Genomic DNA, 14,807 nt, shown 5'->3' with positions numbered 1-14,807 from the left:
CCCAGAACAGCCTGGCAGTATGTATGTTACGTGTTTGTATGGTATGTGGTACGATGGGGGAACTCACTAAGCTTTGTGCTTATAGTTTTCAGTTTTGGTTTCAGGTACCTCCTCAGCTAGGGGAAAGGAGCCGGCGCGGTAGCAGCATGTCACACACACACTCTCTGGTTTCCGCATTTACTAGCTTCACTGGGATTTGTACTCTGATATTTTGATTGAATGTAGGAATTGGCTTTTAGACATGGTTCACTTGTGTTATGATTTGATTAGACAATGTTTTTAGTTTTTAATATTTTCTAAAGTAATGTTTTTAAAACGAAATTTTTGGTCATGAAAATTGGGTCGTTACACATAATAATTATATTATTGTGGGTTGAAAACCCTATGTACTCACCAGGTTTCCCAACCGGACCCACTCAGTTTATTTATATCACAGGTGTCGATATGAAATCAAATTACACTGAGAGATTAAGGAGATATAGATCATTGGTGATAACGAATGTAAGTTCTGTTTATGCTTATGTTTCTGTATTGACGATAACATCCCAATGTTTTAAATGAATAAAAATACATTTCTTCGGAAATGCTTTGTAACGAATTTATCATGTTTCACTAGGAACAAATTCCACAACATTTTTATTAAAAGAGGTACTCTGATTTTCATAAAGCATAAACAAAATCTGTCTTTTCTGGCCATGAAAATGGGGATGTCACAGTTGGTATCAGATCATTAGTTTAAGCGAACTAGGAATATGGATTTATTTGTAGACTTAAACTTAGAATGCTAAGCGATGATTGTGAGGTGTGAGCACTAGCTTAATTAGGGAAGATGCCTAAAATGCTTTTATGTGTTAAATGATTTGTGATGCTTTATGCTATCGTTTGATCGGATCTATGGTCTGTTGCCGACCAGATCTTGAAATTTTATGTGCTCAGGTTTCTAAACGTTTAATTACGATATTAGAACTGGCATGTAACTTTTTGGAGTAATAAGGAGGAATACGCGTCTAATTCTTCCTCTATCTATATTCTCGTCTCGATACACCAAACGCATGCTTTGGAGAATAGAATGTCATGATAAGGACTCATAGAGAATTGAGTAAATAGAGGAAATGAAAAGACTTATGATAGTGAATGACACCTATCGAGAGATATCATAAGTGTGACAACCCAAGTTGTTCCGTTACATTTCCCCGTTACCGTTAACGGAATATTCCAGTTTATAAAAGTTCCGTTAATTAGAGGTCGTCAGTTAAATAAACATTCCATTTGTTTACATTTAACATGCCGTTAAGTTGTGATAAAAAGAAATAAAAACACATAACACCCATTTCCATTTATTTGGAAAATGTTAAGTTTTATTGTTACGACCACTAAATCGGGTGCGACCAAAAGCCCCGTTTAACGGCAATATCGGGTAAAATTCCACTGAGCCCCGACTATGAACCTTATATAAGGGTGAGTGGAGTCCATTGGAGACTTTTTACACTCTCTCTCTAGACCCGTTTTCGCCCCGAATCCGCAACCAAACGCTTCCAAATTGTAAGCCCGCTTACCCTAGCTTGTTCTAAACATTACTAGCTATAGTTATAGCTCAAAAACCATCCAAGAAGGCATGGGATAAGGAGTTTACGGCCCAGGAACACTCTAGGGCCGTAAACCCCTAAAATGGTGCCAAACATGCCTTTAAACTTGCCCTTAAGCTTGGAAGCTAATTGGGGATCTAGCCTAGGAGTTTTTAAACATCAAAACACAATGATTTAGGGGATAAATGAGAGTTTACGGCCCAAGCACATGCTTAGGCCGTAAACCCCTCAAAACCTTGTCAAAATGCCTCCAAAACACTCCCAAACCACACTAGGGCTTATCACATAAATTAGGGGCTTATTCTCTTGGGTTTAGATCACTTAAACAATTAGAATTGGAGGATTAATAGGAGTTTACGGCCCAAACATGTGTCAAGGCCGTAAACTCCCAAAACCAAGCCAAAATGTTGGTTTTTGTCCCCCAAATGACCTTAGACTATTTCCATAAAATGCTAGGAAGGATTTAAGGACTTAAACACATGAAATGGAGGGGTAAAAAGGAGTTTACGGCCCAAGCAATTGTCTAGGCCGTAAACTCCCCAAAACACATCCAAATGATAGTTTTAATTCCCCAAAATAGCATCACACTCCATTAGAAATTGCTAGAAAGGTAATAAGGGCTTGAAACTTCACAAAACTCTAAGGGTGAGAGTTTACGGCCGTAAAATCCCTTAGGAGTGTCCCTAGGCCATAAACTCCAATATAAATCCCTTAGGAGCCTTGAACCCACTCATGCCTTTTAGGAAAAGTGCTTAGAATAATTCCATGATGCAAGTAGAAGCCTTAAACACCCTAGAACCCATCACCATGAGTTTACGGCCGTAAACTCATGGTGAGATGTCCCTAGGCCGTAAACACAACATTGGGAGTGTACTCTTGGATAGTAAGCTCCATTACTTAGCCATTGACACCCTTAAACGCTACCCGGGACATCCAAACACTTAACCAAAGTGGTTTCCGCTCCTGTGAGCGCGTATATTTGTTTCATTAGTATTAAATATGCTAATTGTATGTAAACATATGTTATCATATGTTAAATAGGTCATTGTGTGTGTTCAAGTCCTTGCGTGACACCGAACGCCCAAACGACACCTTCGTTGGACCTACTTACACCAGGTGATTTCATACCCCTGAATGAACCTTTTAAATGTTTTTACATGTTTTATAGGGGGGGAATACAAGTTAAACATGCCAGTTATCATATCAATCACATGTGATTGATAACCCGCATGCACAAGATTTTACCACTATACACTATTTAATCGAGTAGGACACTATATTGGTTTTCAAAAAGGTTTTCATTTGTTTCAAAACTCTTACTTACACTGTTTTGTCTAAATTCATTTTAAACTGGTTTATGAAAGATTTCCAAAAGTTTTCAAACTTATTTTACAAAAGAATACAAATCGTGATTTTCCCGAGTATAAAGGTTTTTCATCAAAGTTCACTTTCACGACGTATGCTTTTACTTGTTAGTTACTGCTGCTTCACTTATACTTATTTTTAAACTCCTACTCGATAACGCTTTCACTTTGTGATGCGTTTATACTTGGTAATGTCTCTATTTCGCTTATACTTGTAGTCGCTTCACTTGATAGACGCTCTTACTTCGCTTATCGTCGTTTCCACTTCGTGATACACTTACACTCGGTACACTTATACTTCACGATTCGATTATCCCACTCTGTACGCTTATACTTCACGACTCGGATGTTCCACTGTACGCTTATACTTCACGACTCGGATGTTCCACTGTACGCTTATACTTCACGACTCGGATGTTCCACTGTACACTTATACTTCACTGTATGATACCACTTGATACACACTCAAGCGTAGTTAGATGTATGTTTGTGCTTGTGTAGATGCATATAAATAATGATTGAAGGACTTAGGAAGGCTTGTCCGTCCTATTTCCTTTTCTTCGTTGAGATGTGGTCTGGTGGGATCGGATGTCCATCCGAAGGTCGTTTGATTCATTAGTTATATAGTATGTACACAAGCATAGACATACGGGTTTACTTCAGTCAATTCAGTTAAGAGTCTCTACCTCTAGTTCAGCACTTACATTAGAAACCCACTAGTTGGAAGTCTCTACCCACTATTTGGGATGCATCTTCAGGACACGGCCTTCTCCGTCGTCTAGTTGGTAACCAGAGTCTCCTGTAGGGAGAGCGGACATTGTGTGTATAGATCTATACGGGATTGAAACCCCGCACCCAGACTGCTAGCTACAGTCCCGGCCTACCAAGCCAACAGGTGACAAATGTCACATTATATAGACGATTGTAGGGCGTCTGGTACTCTAGTGTCGGTTAGTATGGTTACGAGTATCCCGGGTTACCTTATAATTCGTTGGATTTAAGGTAACGGTATTTCGCCAGCAATTTACACTGTATGCTGGAAATTCATTTTCAGAGTCACACTGTTTTGACCTTACAAGACGTATCTTTCATTTGATACTGTCTGGGGTCTGTCTCCTCTGTTTTGACCTTACAAGACGTATCTCTCATTTGATGCTGTCTGGGGTCTGTATCCACTGTATTCACTGTTTTAGACCTCGCTAGACGTATCTTTCATTTGATATTGTCTGCGGTCTGTATTCACTGTTTTGGACCTTACCAGCTGTACCTTTCATTTGGTACCTTCTGGGGTCTGTGTCTCTATTTGTTAGTCTGAACCACACGTGTCGTTCGTTCGATACATCTCCTGGAGTCTATGATTCCTTGCCTTAGTCAGCAATCCTCACTGCTGAGGCATATGTTTTTCCCTGATGTCATTTGCTTTCCTCGATAATCAAATTCAGTATTTTGATAATGATAGCAATTTAGGGAAAATAACTTTTTACCACATAACACTGACCAGTCTTGGTAGAAGGCTGCTTTTATTAAAGAAAATATAGGATTTTATGGAAAGGACTCTAATACACTGAAATCTCTTAAACTACTACTTTTATTAAAGTTGTTTGAATGAAAACGTCACTAAATGCTTATGAACTCACCAACATTTGTAAAAATGCTGATACTCGCTTTTCAAATAACTTGTATTCTCAGGTTAGCATTAGACAGGTACATCCCCGGAGCTGTTGATGAAGATAGCTTAGTACCGCGCTGTATTTATTCTATTACTTGTATTACTTTGATGTATTAATGTAACCATGTAAAAATATTACTATTAATTCAATGTTTTGTGTACTTTGATTACTATAATGCATGTGTTGTGATACTTGACATGACGTCATCCACCCCAGAACGTTTCCGCCGTTCCGGTTTTGGGGTGTGACAATAAGAGTGGTATCTTGCCTTTAGAATATGTCATGCAGTACGTTTAGAGGAGTACAGTACGTCCGAAGTACACCTTCGAATGGCAGGATGTTGGATTGATTGGTGTAATTCATGAAGTTGACCCATCGTATGGCATTTCCACCGAGCTGAAGCAGAATTGATGATTGAAGATACGCATGGAAGAAGTCCTAGTAGAATCTAGCGAAAATTTTGTGATTGTTTGGACACATTTTTATGTGTTAAAATTGTTTTTGTGACGATAACTTGGAAAACTGCGAGACAATACTTGGGACGAGTATGAGTAGGTGTGAAAGGTAGTAGAGGCCTAGACTCTCGGAAGCACAGGACTCATACTTGGATCAGGGAAAGTCACAAGGTTACCAAGGAGCTATTAATTGATTCCGTTTTATTCAAGTATGTCGTTACCATCGTTTCAGTAATGACTAAGAAGATGATTGTTATTCCAACCCTAGTGGTCATATCAAATCGAGTCCGACTGAGATGAATATGCTACGTGGTTCAGAGAACCAAGTTTGATGTAGCATTTGACTTAAGCTAGAAGCTTGAAGTAAAAGACAATCAAAGCGATCAGTAGACGTATCACGATAGTTGCCTGTAGCTAGGAATGCTACCTTTTAAGATGTGATTATATCACAATAGAACATGAAGGAAGGTATAGTCTGTTATGGAAGACTCTAAGAGACCTGAGTCTAAGCGTTGCAACATACGATGATAGGTCATTAGAATATGACACATCGTTCCATTGTAGTAATAAAAGAACTTATCTTAAGTTCGTATCCAGTGAGGATTGAGATTGTGACTTGAAGCTCATAATTTGGAGTCTAACGTGAGATAGGGAGCAAGTGCAAGATCGAGCACCACCTGCAGTCAAGGATTCCAAGAGTTAGATACTCATTTGAAGAAACAAGGAAGTTACGATTATTACCTAGGATGAAGAGATAACGTATGGAGTCATTATACTGCCCTATTTTGTTCATGATTCCGGGACGTAATCATCCTAAGGGGGAGATAATTGTAACGCCCGTAGATTCGGGCTAGTCAAATTAGAGATAATAGGGGTCGAAAACGACTTTTCGACAAAAGATTATTTAGAATAAATAATCTTAACCAAGTTGTAGAATATGTCTCAAGGGTTCCATACATATAAAGAGCGCCGAAATCCGAGTTATAACGAAGAAGTTATGGCCCGTCGAAGTTTTACGGCAAAACCGGCACGGCACCGGGAGACGTAAATAGTCAATTTACGATGGAGGAATTTTTAGCCTTAGTGATCTAAACCAAAGTTGTAGTATACGTTAAACCGAGAAAATCCATAAAAAGAACGCCCAAATCTGACTTCGTATGAGGAAGTTATGATTTTTCTAAGATTCAGCTTAGAAGTGCACGACCCGAAACTCGAATTTTAGTTCGAGCGGTTTTTTGCTTACGCGACCTAAATGAGAGTTTAAGATCTCATTTATAGGAACTCAACGGTAAAAATACAGACGAAAACGGAGTCCGTATGAAGGAATTACGAATTCTTCACGGTCATTTAACAGTCTAAACTCCTCCTACTGTTAAATTTAAGATCGGTCGAGAATTAGCCGACGGAGTCAAAATGAAAGTTGTAGATCCTATTTTTACCTACGCGTGGATATAAAGAACGTCGAAAACAGAGCTCGTATGCGAAAGTTATGAATTTTTGAAAGCAGCTGATTTCCACCTTGTGTGCGATTCCACGTGTCAGCACCAGGTGAAAACTTGGAGCATACGCAACACCACGGTGTGGTGACGCCCCTGGAGGCCTATAAATAGAGGCTCGAAGCTGCCTCTTTTTCTCACACCTTTCCCCACTTCTTTCTCTCTCTAGAACATCTCTCTAAGCCCTAAAACCCCCCAAAAAAGCCTAGGGAACCTCCCTAGCACGAGGAAGAAGCCCGGAGCGCCCGTCGGCTCCGAAAAGAAGAGCCTTTCGACTCGGGAACGCTGCTCCAGCGAAGCCCAGTTTTCGAGAAAACCCGTTGTAAGTGATCTATGCCTACCCTATCTTTAGTATGACTTATGTTTCAATATAGTAATGTTATTAGGACCTTATAAGGAGTATTTGGGCTATTATTATGGGTTATATAAGTATTGTTTAACGCTTATATAATATTAATAATAGCTAGACTATTAAATTAGTCTCGTCAAACGTTAGACTAAACTCTAGTGGTAATGATACTAGGTTTCATCAAGGGATAATTTTTTTAAGAGTAACGAAGTGCTGTCCGAGTGCCGACTCACCACCTTACCAAGTGAGTGCATAGTTACTTTCATCTTACACATAGATATTAATATAAATTACGTGCTATGTGTGTAGATTGTTTGAATACTTGCTATCTATGCTGGGTGAGAGATTTTTATACATGTTTTAAATGTTTTAAACTGTATACGTATTTTTATATCTACAACATATGTTGGGTAAAACATGGGTAGATGAAGGACGAGGGGTGAAAGCTGAAATAGAGGAATATTAGTGGTATGGACCTAGTGCCCTATAGGTGAACATTGGCAGCAATGGACCTAGTACCCTATAGATGAGCACTGGTAGCTGCGCCACAACCTGTAGATGTTGTTGATCTAAGATAAACATCCTAGCAGTTGCGCTCTAAGGATAATATCAGCAGTTGCGCCTAATAGGGAACATTATAACCTTGACAGTAGCGTCTAAAGGACAATACCGACAGAAGCGCCTCATATAGAATGTCACAACTATGGCAGCTGCACCTAAGTGATAGAACTAGCAGCTGTGCTTGACAGCTGTGTCATTGACAACGATGGACTTCGTACATATTCCTTAGGAAAATCCTTAGGAATGAATGAACGAGAAATAGCTGATTCTTAGGGTAGATCCTTATGATTAAAGAAGATAATGGGGATGGGTAATTAGGTTAACTGTTTGATGATTAAACATAATAATTATATTATTGTGGGTTGAAAACCCTATGTACTTGGTGGGATGTCAAGTCCACCAAGTAAATAACATCCTTTGTTTTGCAAATAAAACGTAATATAATGGTAAAAAGGGGTATCGATCCTCGGGGAAATGGTTGTATTCAATCACTAATGCAATCTAAAAGAACTATTGTAAATAAACTAACTAATTACAATTAAACTAAAAGAGGGGGGGGGGGGTTGTTTGATTACTTGAATAACTAGAAACTTGTAATGAAGCAAGATAGTGAGATGCTCAAATATTGGAGAGAGTTGGTTAACTAAGGCAATTCAACACAATGAACATTTGTGTGTTTATCATTAGGATCTAATACAAAGCTTATCCTTCATCCCAAATTGGTTATAGCAATCATGAAGCATGAGATGCCAAGATTCCTCATAGGTAGTATCGAGGTTGGGGAAGCCCACAACACACCTTCTTAATTAAGATCAAGGTCAATTGAAGCAATTGATCCCAAGAAATCAATTAGCCTTAAGAATGAAGGAATCCCCAATTCCTAGAGGATGTCAAATGCTTACACATCCATAAAGGAGTTAAGATTCATAAGCTAGAGATGATTTCTACCATCATAAAGCTTTTGTTCTAGATAAATTCAATGATCCAATGCAAAATCAAAGAAATTAATCAAGAATTGCTCATTTAATTACTAAGCTCATGATCAAAGCATCAAATAAGCATAAGAATTGCAAACTAGAATCATAAACATGGAATAAATTGATAATCAACATAAATCCTTCAAAACCCACAAACATTCATTGGGTTTCAGCCAAAGTCAACCAAATAAGAGTATTAGCCACTCATGGCAACAAAGTAACAAGAACAATAATCTAATTGCATAAAGAAACTACCTAAGATTTGGAAAGATGAAAGGAAATGGTTTCTAGCTCCCAAAATCGCCTCTTGCAGGTCTCCAATGGTGAAAAATCATCTATGAGCCTCCAGATCTGATCCCCCCAGGTTATGGTGTGCCAAATGACCAAAATGCTCAAACTGGGCAGTTGTGCGGGTACCTGCACAACTGAAATTCCACCCGCGCAAACGCTGCTGTGTTGCCATTGGTCCATCATTCCACTACTCCTCCCTTCCACTACCAAAGATTCCTTTGGTCCCCCCCTTGTCCATGTAATTTGAATCCACTAATCATCATTTAGCTACCAAATGGATGCTCCAAACCCAAAATTAGAAATTTATGATCCATCTTCATAAGCCCAAATAATCCAAGCCATCAACTTTAAAAGCCCAATTCTTCTTCTTTGATTCCGCCAAGCCCAACAATGCCTCGGGAGCCCACTAAGTTGTCTTCACTCTAATCCACAATCACAAAAAGCTCCAAAACCCTGCAAAATTCCTCATGCAATATAACAAGTCCCCGATACGATCCATGATAAAGAAATTAATTAAAATACAATGCAATACTAATAAAAAAACTAAAAATCTAAAATAAACTAATAAAAAGAAAGAAATAAAATAAGCTATCAGTACTCACCAGGTTTCCCAACCTGACCCACTCAGTTTATTTATATCACAGGTGTCGATATGAAATCAAATTACACTGAGAGATTAATGAGATATAGATCAATAGTGATAACGAATGTAAGTTCTGTTTATGCTTATGTTTCTGTATTGACGATGACATCCCAATGTTTTAAATGAATAAAAATACATTTCTTCGGAAATGCTTTGATAACGAATTTATCATGTTTCACTGGGAACAAATTCCACAACATTTTTATTAAAAGAGGTACTCTGATTTTCATAAAGCATAAACAAAATCGGCATTTTCTAGCCGTGAAAATGGAGATGTCACAGATCATTTCAAATGAAACTCCTCTCCCATTGCAAGACGTGGCCAAGGGCTTGCCACGTCATGGTGGTGACCTGATGATTGATTGTTTTGTCCTTAGCTAGTCACGACATGGCCAAGCGCTTTCCACGACGTAAGGGTCGTCAACTTGTTGATCGTTAACTTTTTGACTAGTCTAACATTGGGTCAAACTTAAGGAATTGGGGTATTGATTTAGATTCCTCCTTGTTTTGGTGTAGTTGATTTGTGGGAGCGATCAAATACAAAGAGTGAGCGTGTTGTTGTTTTTCCTTGGGTCTTCGATTCAAGTGAGTTTCCTCAATATACTATGTATTATAGTGTATATCCTTATATGTTAAGATATAGGAGTAGTAGTGTACTGGTTTGAGTACCAGTAGGATGGTGATCGTCTAGTGTAGTAGGGGTTGTAGGTAGTCACATAGGATAGTCTAACTCTTGATCTAGGATTTTTAGTTTGTTCCGTGTTTGGTTGTGGCTCTAGAGTGGGATCTCCTTTTCGGATGCTTATCTCACATCTGGTTACATATGGCTATGCATTCCTTAAATATCTACCAACAGTGACGTAGTGTACTGTATGGGGCCTTGTATGCGGTAGTAAGTTGTCAAACAAGTAGACTAAGGTAGAGAGTTGTTTGTGATTATGTGTTTACTTGATTGCTTGTTTGTTTCATACGTCGACATATTAAGGTGGGGTGGGTTGAGGAGGTCCTGCTTGTGCTAAAGGCCAACATACCCAGGCGGCCAGCAGTGTGCTATAGGCCAATTGTGGGTCAGCTGTATGATGAGAGGGAGAACAGTCCAAGTGACTGTAGGACTTGCAAGGCAAGCCAGTTAGACTGTAGGCTCATGAGCATTTCAGACATCATATAAGCCTTGCGAGGTAGTATAGGCAGACTGTAGGCTCATGTGTGTGCATGCATTGTATGTATACTGTGGTGTGTGGTATTTTGGGGGAACTCACTAAGCTTTGGCTTACAGTTGTGAATTAAATATTTTTTTAGGTATCAATGTTGATCGTGGAAATACGAACACGTAACTGTACACATTCATCAGCAAACATGAAGATTCAACGTTTATTATATTACTTTGATTTTTAAACAAATGTATTTTGGAACAATTCTTAACTTGGATTTTGTAAATGTGAAGTCTTACCTTAATTAAAAATGAAAATTTTGTTATGAAAATGAGACGTTACAACAACAGAGAGAAAGGAGGTGGTTTTCTTGAAGAATGGCAAGTGTCATAGAGGTGGAGTAAAATTATTAGACTAAAAGGCAGTGGAAGAAATGTAAACCGAAGCGATCAATCCCAACAACTGAGGGATCAAAATTGGCAAAGGCGATAAAATAGCCGAGGGACCAAATTTGTCAATCTCTAAAAATTTTGTGGCTAAATTGTGAAAGACACAAACTTCACTATTTATAAGTGTCATAGGAATTTAAGTAGTATATTAATGGATTGGAAATACACTATGTATGATATTTCCTGTTTTATGGTAATTAATAGTTTTTTTTTGTACTATTCTATTAAATGTACCATTGTTTATGTATAAATCAACAATATTTTTCTCTCGTCCTTCATATTTTTACACCTCATATTAATCTACGAATATTGACCCTTGACCAATTTGACCAAATCACTGAAATGTAACTTCCAAAACACTTTCCATAAGTTGAATGAAATGTAAATATTAAATCTTTAAAAATCAAGAAAACGGTAAATAAATTATTAGAAATAGGAAATAAAAAAGTTAGGAGATGGAATACTGTTAGCTTGCATGTTGAAGAGTCATTAATATAAAATATCAAAAGTGAAAAAGCTTATGAACAGTACCTAACCAATACCTGTGTTCATCGGGTTACTTTCCTTCACCTTAGTTACTTGAATCTCTCATCCACAGCTTCGATGTCCCTCTCAATCCTCAAAACTTTCAATTATCAAAGATAAAAGAATATTTTCTATATTTTAGGTTATTGGGTATAGGCAATATGTTAAGATATGTTATTATATTTAAATTTGTCAACTCACATGTCATGTCATCTTTAATACCATTTGATTTATATAGAAAATTGTGTGCAAATGTTATAATATGTTATAACATGTTAAGAGATACAAAGAGAGTTAGAGTGAGAATGAGATAATAGCGTTTGATTGGTTAATTCTTACGTTATTTATGTGGCCGTGATAACATCTCTTAACATAACACCAAATGGGGGCGATGTACATGGCGTTATGATGTCTTTTTTTGATTGCCACGTCTGAAAAACGCTCAAACGCGTTGCCCACTCCTAACAGTCTTAAAATGTAGGTTTTGTGGGTCCACTTACTTACATAACGTTTCTTACTTATCTTGATTGTCAATTATTAATTTCAGTTCCACCATTAAGATGCCTTTTTCTTGAACGTCCTTCATTTTTTTTGGTGGGCTCAAAACATCATGTGCTTCTTGTATTGCCTAGCTAGATAAAATGGGACGTTTTCCATAAATGTCACTAGCATTGCCACTTGGTAATCCACTATCACATTGTTACATGCGACAACAACTTGGAAGGCATAAACAAAAAAAAGATGCATATATAGCATCATATTTTGAAAGAACAAATTCTTAAAAGAATCAAAGGAGATAAAAGATTGTTGTTAATTGCCTTTGGAGATTGGAAATTGACCAAGTTATCTATATCTATTCTTATTGTTTCTCTTTTATAGAAAATATGTGAGGAAATATTACAGACTAATATCATAAATCTTAAATTTTTAACGTGTAATTGAAAAAAGTCATAATATTTTTTTTATTATTGCAACGGCCACAACTTTCTCGCATAATTATCACTTTAGACCATTTAACGAGTTTCATGGTTAACTTTGTTATCTTTTTTGCAAAATCAGTCCTAAAATTGATTTTAAAGTTCAAATTTGCTCCTTGTAGTTTGCAAAGAATTACACAACATGATTTTTTAACTTTATTTTTGTAACACCCAGATCCTGGTATGTATTTTAAATCAAATTAGTCATTTTTGCAAAGGGACTCGACGAGTTGGAGACCCTAAACTCGTCGAGTAGGAATAGATTTTTGGACGCGGGACTTGAAGTCTACTCGACGAGTTGAGAGCATCAACTCGATGAGTAGGGCTGCCAGAGTGAAACCTTAATTTTCGGGGTTTGCACCTTATTTAAACACCTTAACCTCCAAAAGGTGGCCTCATTTGTAGCCTCTATCACTCCAAACCCTAGCCACGAAACCCTAATCCACCTTTGAGTGTTCTTGAGCCATTTTTGTGTGTACTTGGTGATTTTGAAGCTTGAGAAGGAAGGAGAAGCTTGAGGATTCAAGAGGAGGCCAGTAGATCTAGAAGTTGAGCTACATTTCTGACTTATTTGAGGTATAAAGTTGATACCTTGGCTTTCCTTTGCTTAGATCTTCATTTATGGTTGTATTTTGTTACTTTTGGGCCATATTGAAGTCATTTTTGGGATTTGAGTGTATCATGAGGCTTTGACTTCAGATCTAGGCACTCATGAGCTTATGATGCTTAAAGTTGCCAGCTTTATCAAGCCTTGGCCCTTCCCCATAGCTTATTTTTGGTGTTTCTAGCTTCATGGCACCATGCATGAACGTAAAGTTAGCAACTTTACGTGGTAACTTAGTCCTAGGGGATCAAATCTATGGTTTGGAAGCATTGAACTCGATTGGAAACGAATGAATGAGTTTAGCCTATGGGGGACTTGACAAGTTGTTCATGCAACTCGGCGAGTTGGGTCGTGTCCCCCAACCTTTTCTGTTCCTGGGCAAACTCGTTGAGTCTAGGAGATGACTCAGCGAATTGGCCATGATTTTGGGTTTAGAAGATTGAAGAACTCGACGAGTTCAAGGATGAACTCGGAGAAGTTGAGAAGGAAATGTCCCGACTCTATTATGAGGAGGAGCTCAACGAGTTCATGAAAGAACTCGACGAGTTGGATCGAGATTTCCAGGGCTTTATGGATCATGGAACCCGAAGAGTTGATGGACCAACTCGGCGAGTTGAGGTCAACCAGGATGTTGAATTTGACTTTGACCATTGACCAGAGTTGACCCTTAAAGGGGTTATGAGTATGAAAGGGTAATTAAAGGGGATATTTATGTGTAGGAGTTTGAGAGGAGTTAATCCCAGAGCCGATGACAGTTTAGCTACTACATGACATTTGAGGTGAGTTACCTTCCAGTAGAAGCGGGTCGAAGGCACCAATGTCGGCCCACTAGTAAGAGTTATAATAGAGATGATTGTCTTTGTGATAATTATCGAGTAAGTCAGTATCTATTATGCTTTATGTGCTAGTATGCTATGATATTATGTGATAGTGGTAAAAGGGGTAGGATAGACCCCGATACCAGTCGATAGGGCCGAAGGGGTATGCCAACACCCGGATAAGCTAGGCAATATATGACTTGTGTGTTTATGAGCTAGAATGTTATATGGTAAAAGTAGGGGGTGAAATAGTCCCTGGTACTGGTCGAAAGGACCGAAGGGGTAAGCCAGCACCCTGATATGCTAGGCGAGGTACCAGTCGAAAGGACCGAAGGGGTGGGCCAACACCCTGATATGCTAAGCAAGTTACCAGTTGAAAGAGACCGAAGGGGTAGGCCAACACCCTGATATGCTAAACAGTTATCAGTTGAAAGAGACCGAAGGGGTAGTCCAGTACCTGGACATGTTATACAATACGTTATTGTATGGTATGCAGTATGATGGGGGAACTCACTAAGCTGTGTGCTTACAATTTTTAGTTTTTTGTTTCAGGTCCTTCTTCTTCGAAGGGAAAGGAGACGACACGATAGCAGCGCATCACACACATAATTTTCCGCACATGAGATTCTTGGGATTTGTACTCTGACATTATTTTCCTATGATATGTTTTTGAGATGGTTGACTTATGGATTTCATGATATGAGATAACATTGATGGCATTTTCAGTAATCCGTTTTTATGAATCTTTAAACTAAACATGAAATTTTTGGTCTTGAAATTTAGGATGTTACAATTTTTCGTTTTCATGATAAATCAAATAAATGTATCATGTTCAGGTCTATTGCTCAAAGCATGTTGCTTAGGACTAGGACCTTTAAGTGTATACAATTT

This window comes from Lactuca sativa, chromosome 5, assembly GCF_002870075.4.
Source record: "Lactuca sativa cultivar Salinas chromosome 5, Lsat_Salinas_v11, whole genome shotgun sequence".
Classification (NCBI taxonomy): Eukaryota; Viridiplantae; Streptophyta; class Magnoliopsida; order Asterales; family Asteraceae; genus Lactuca; species Lactuca sativa.
Note: the sequence above shows the minus strand (reverse complement) of the source record.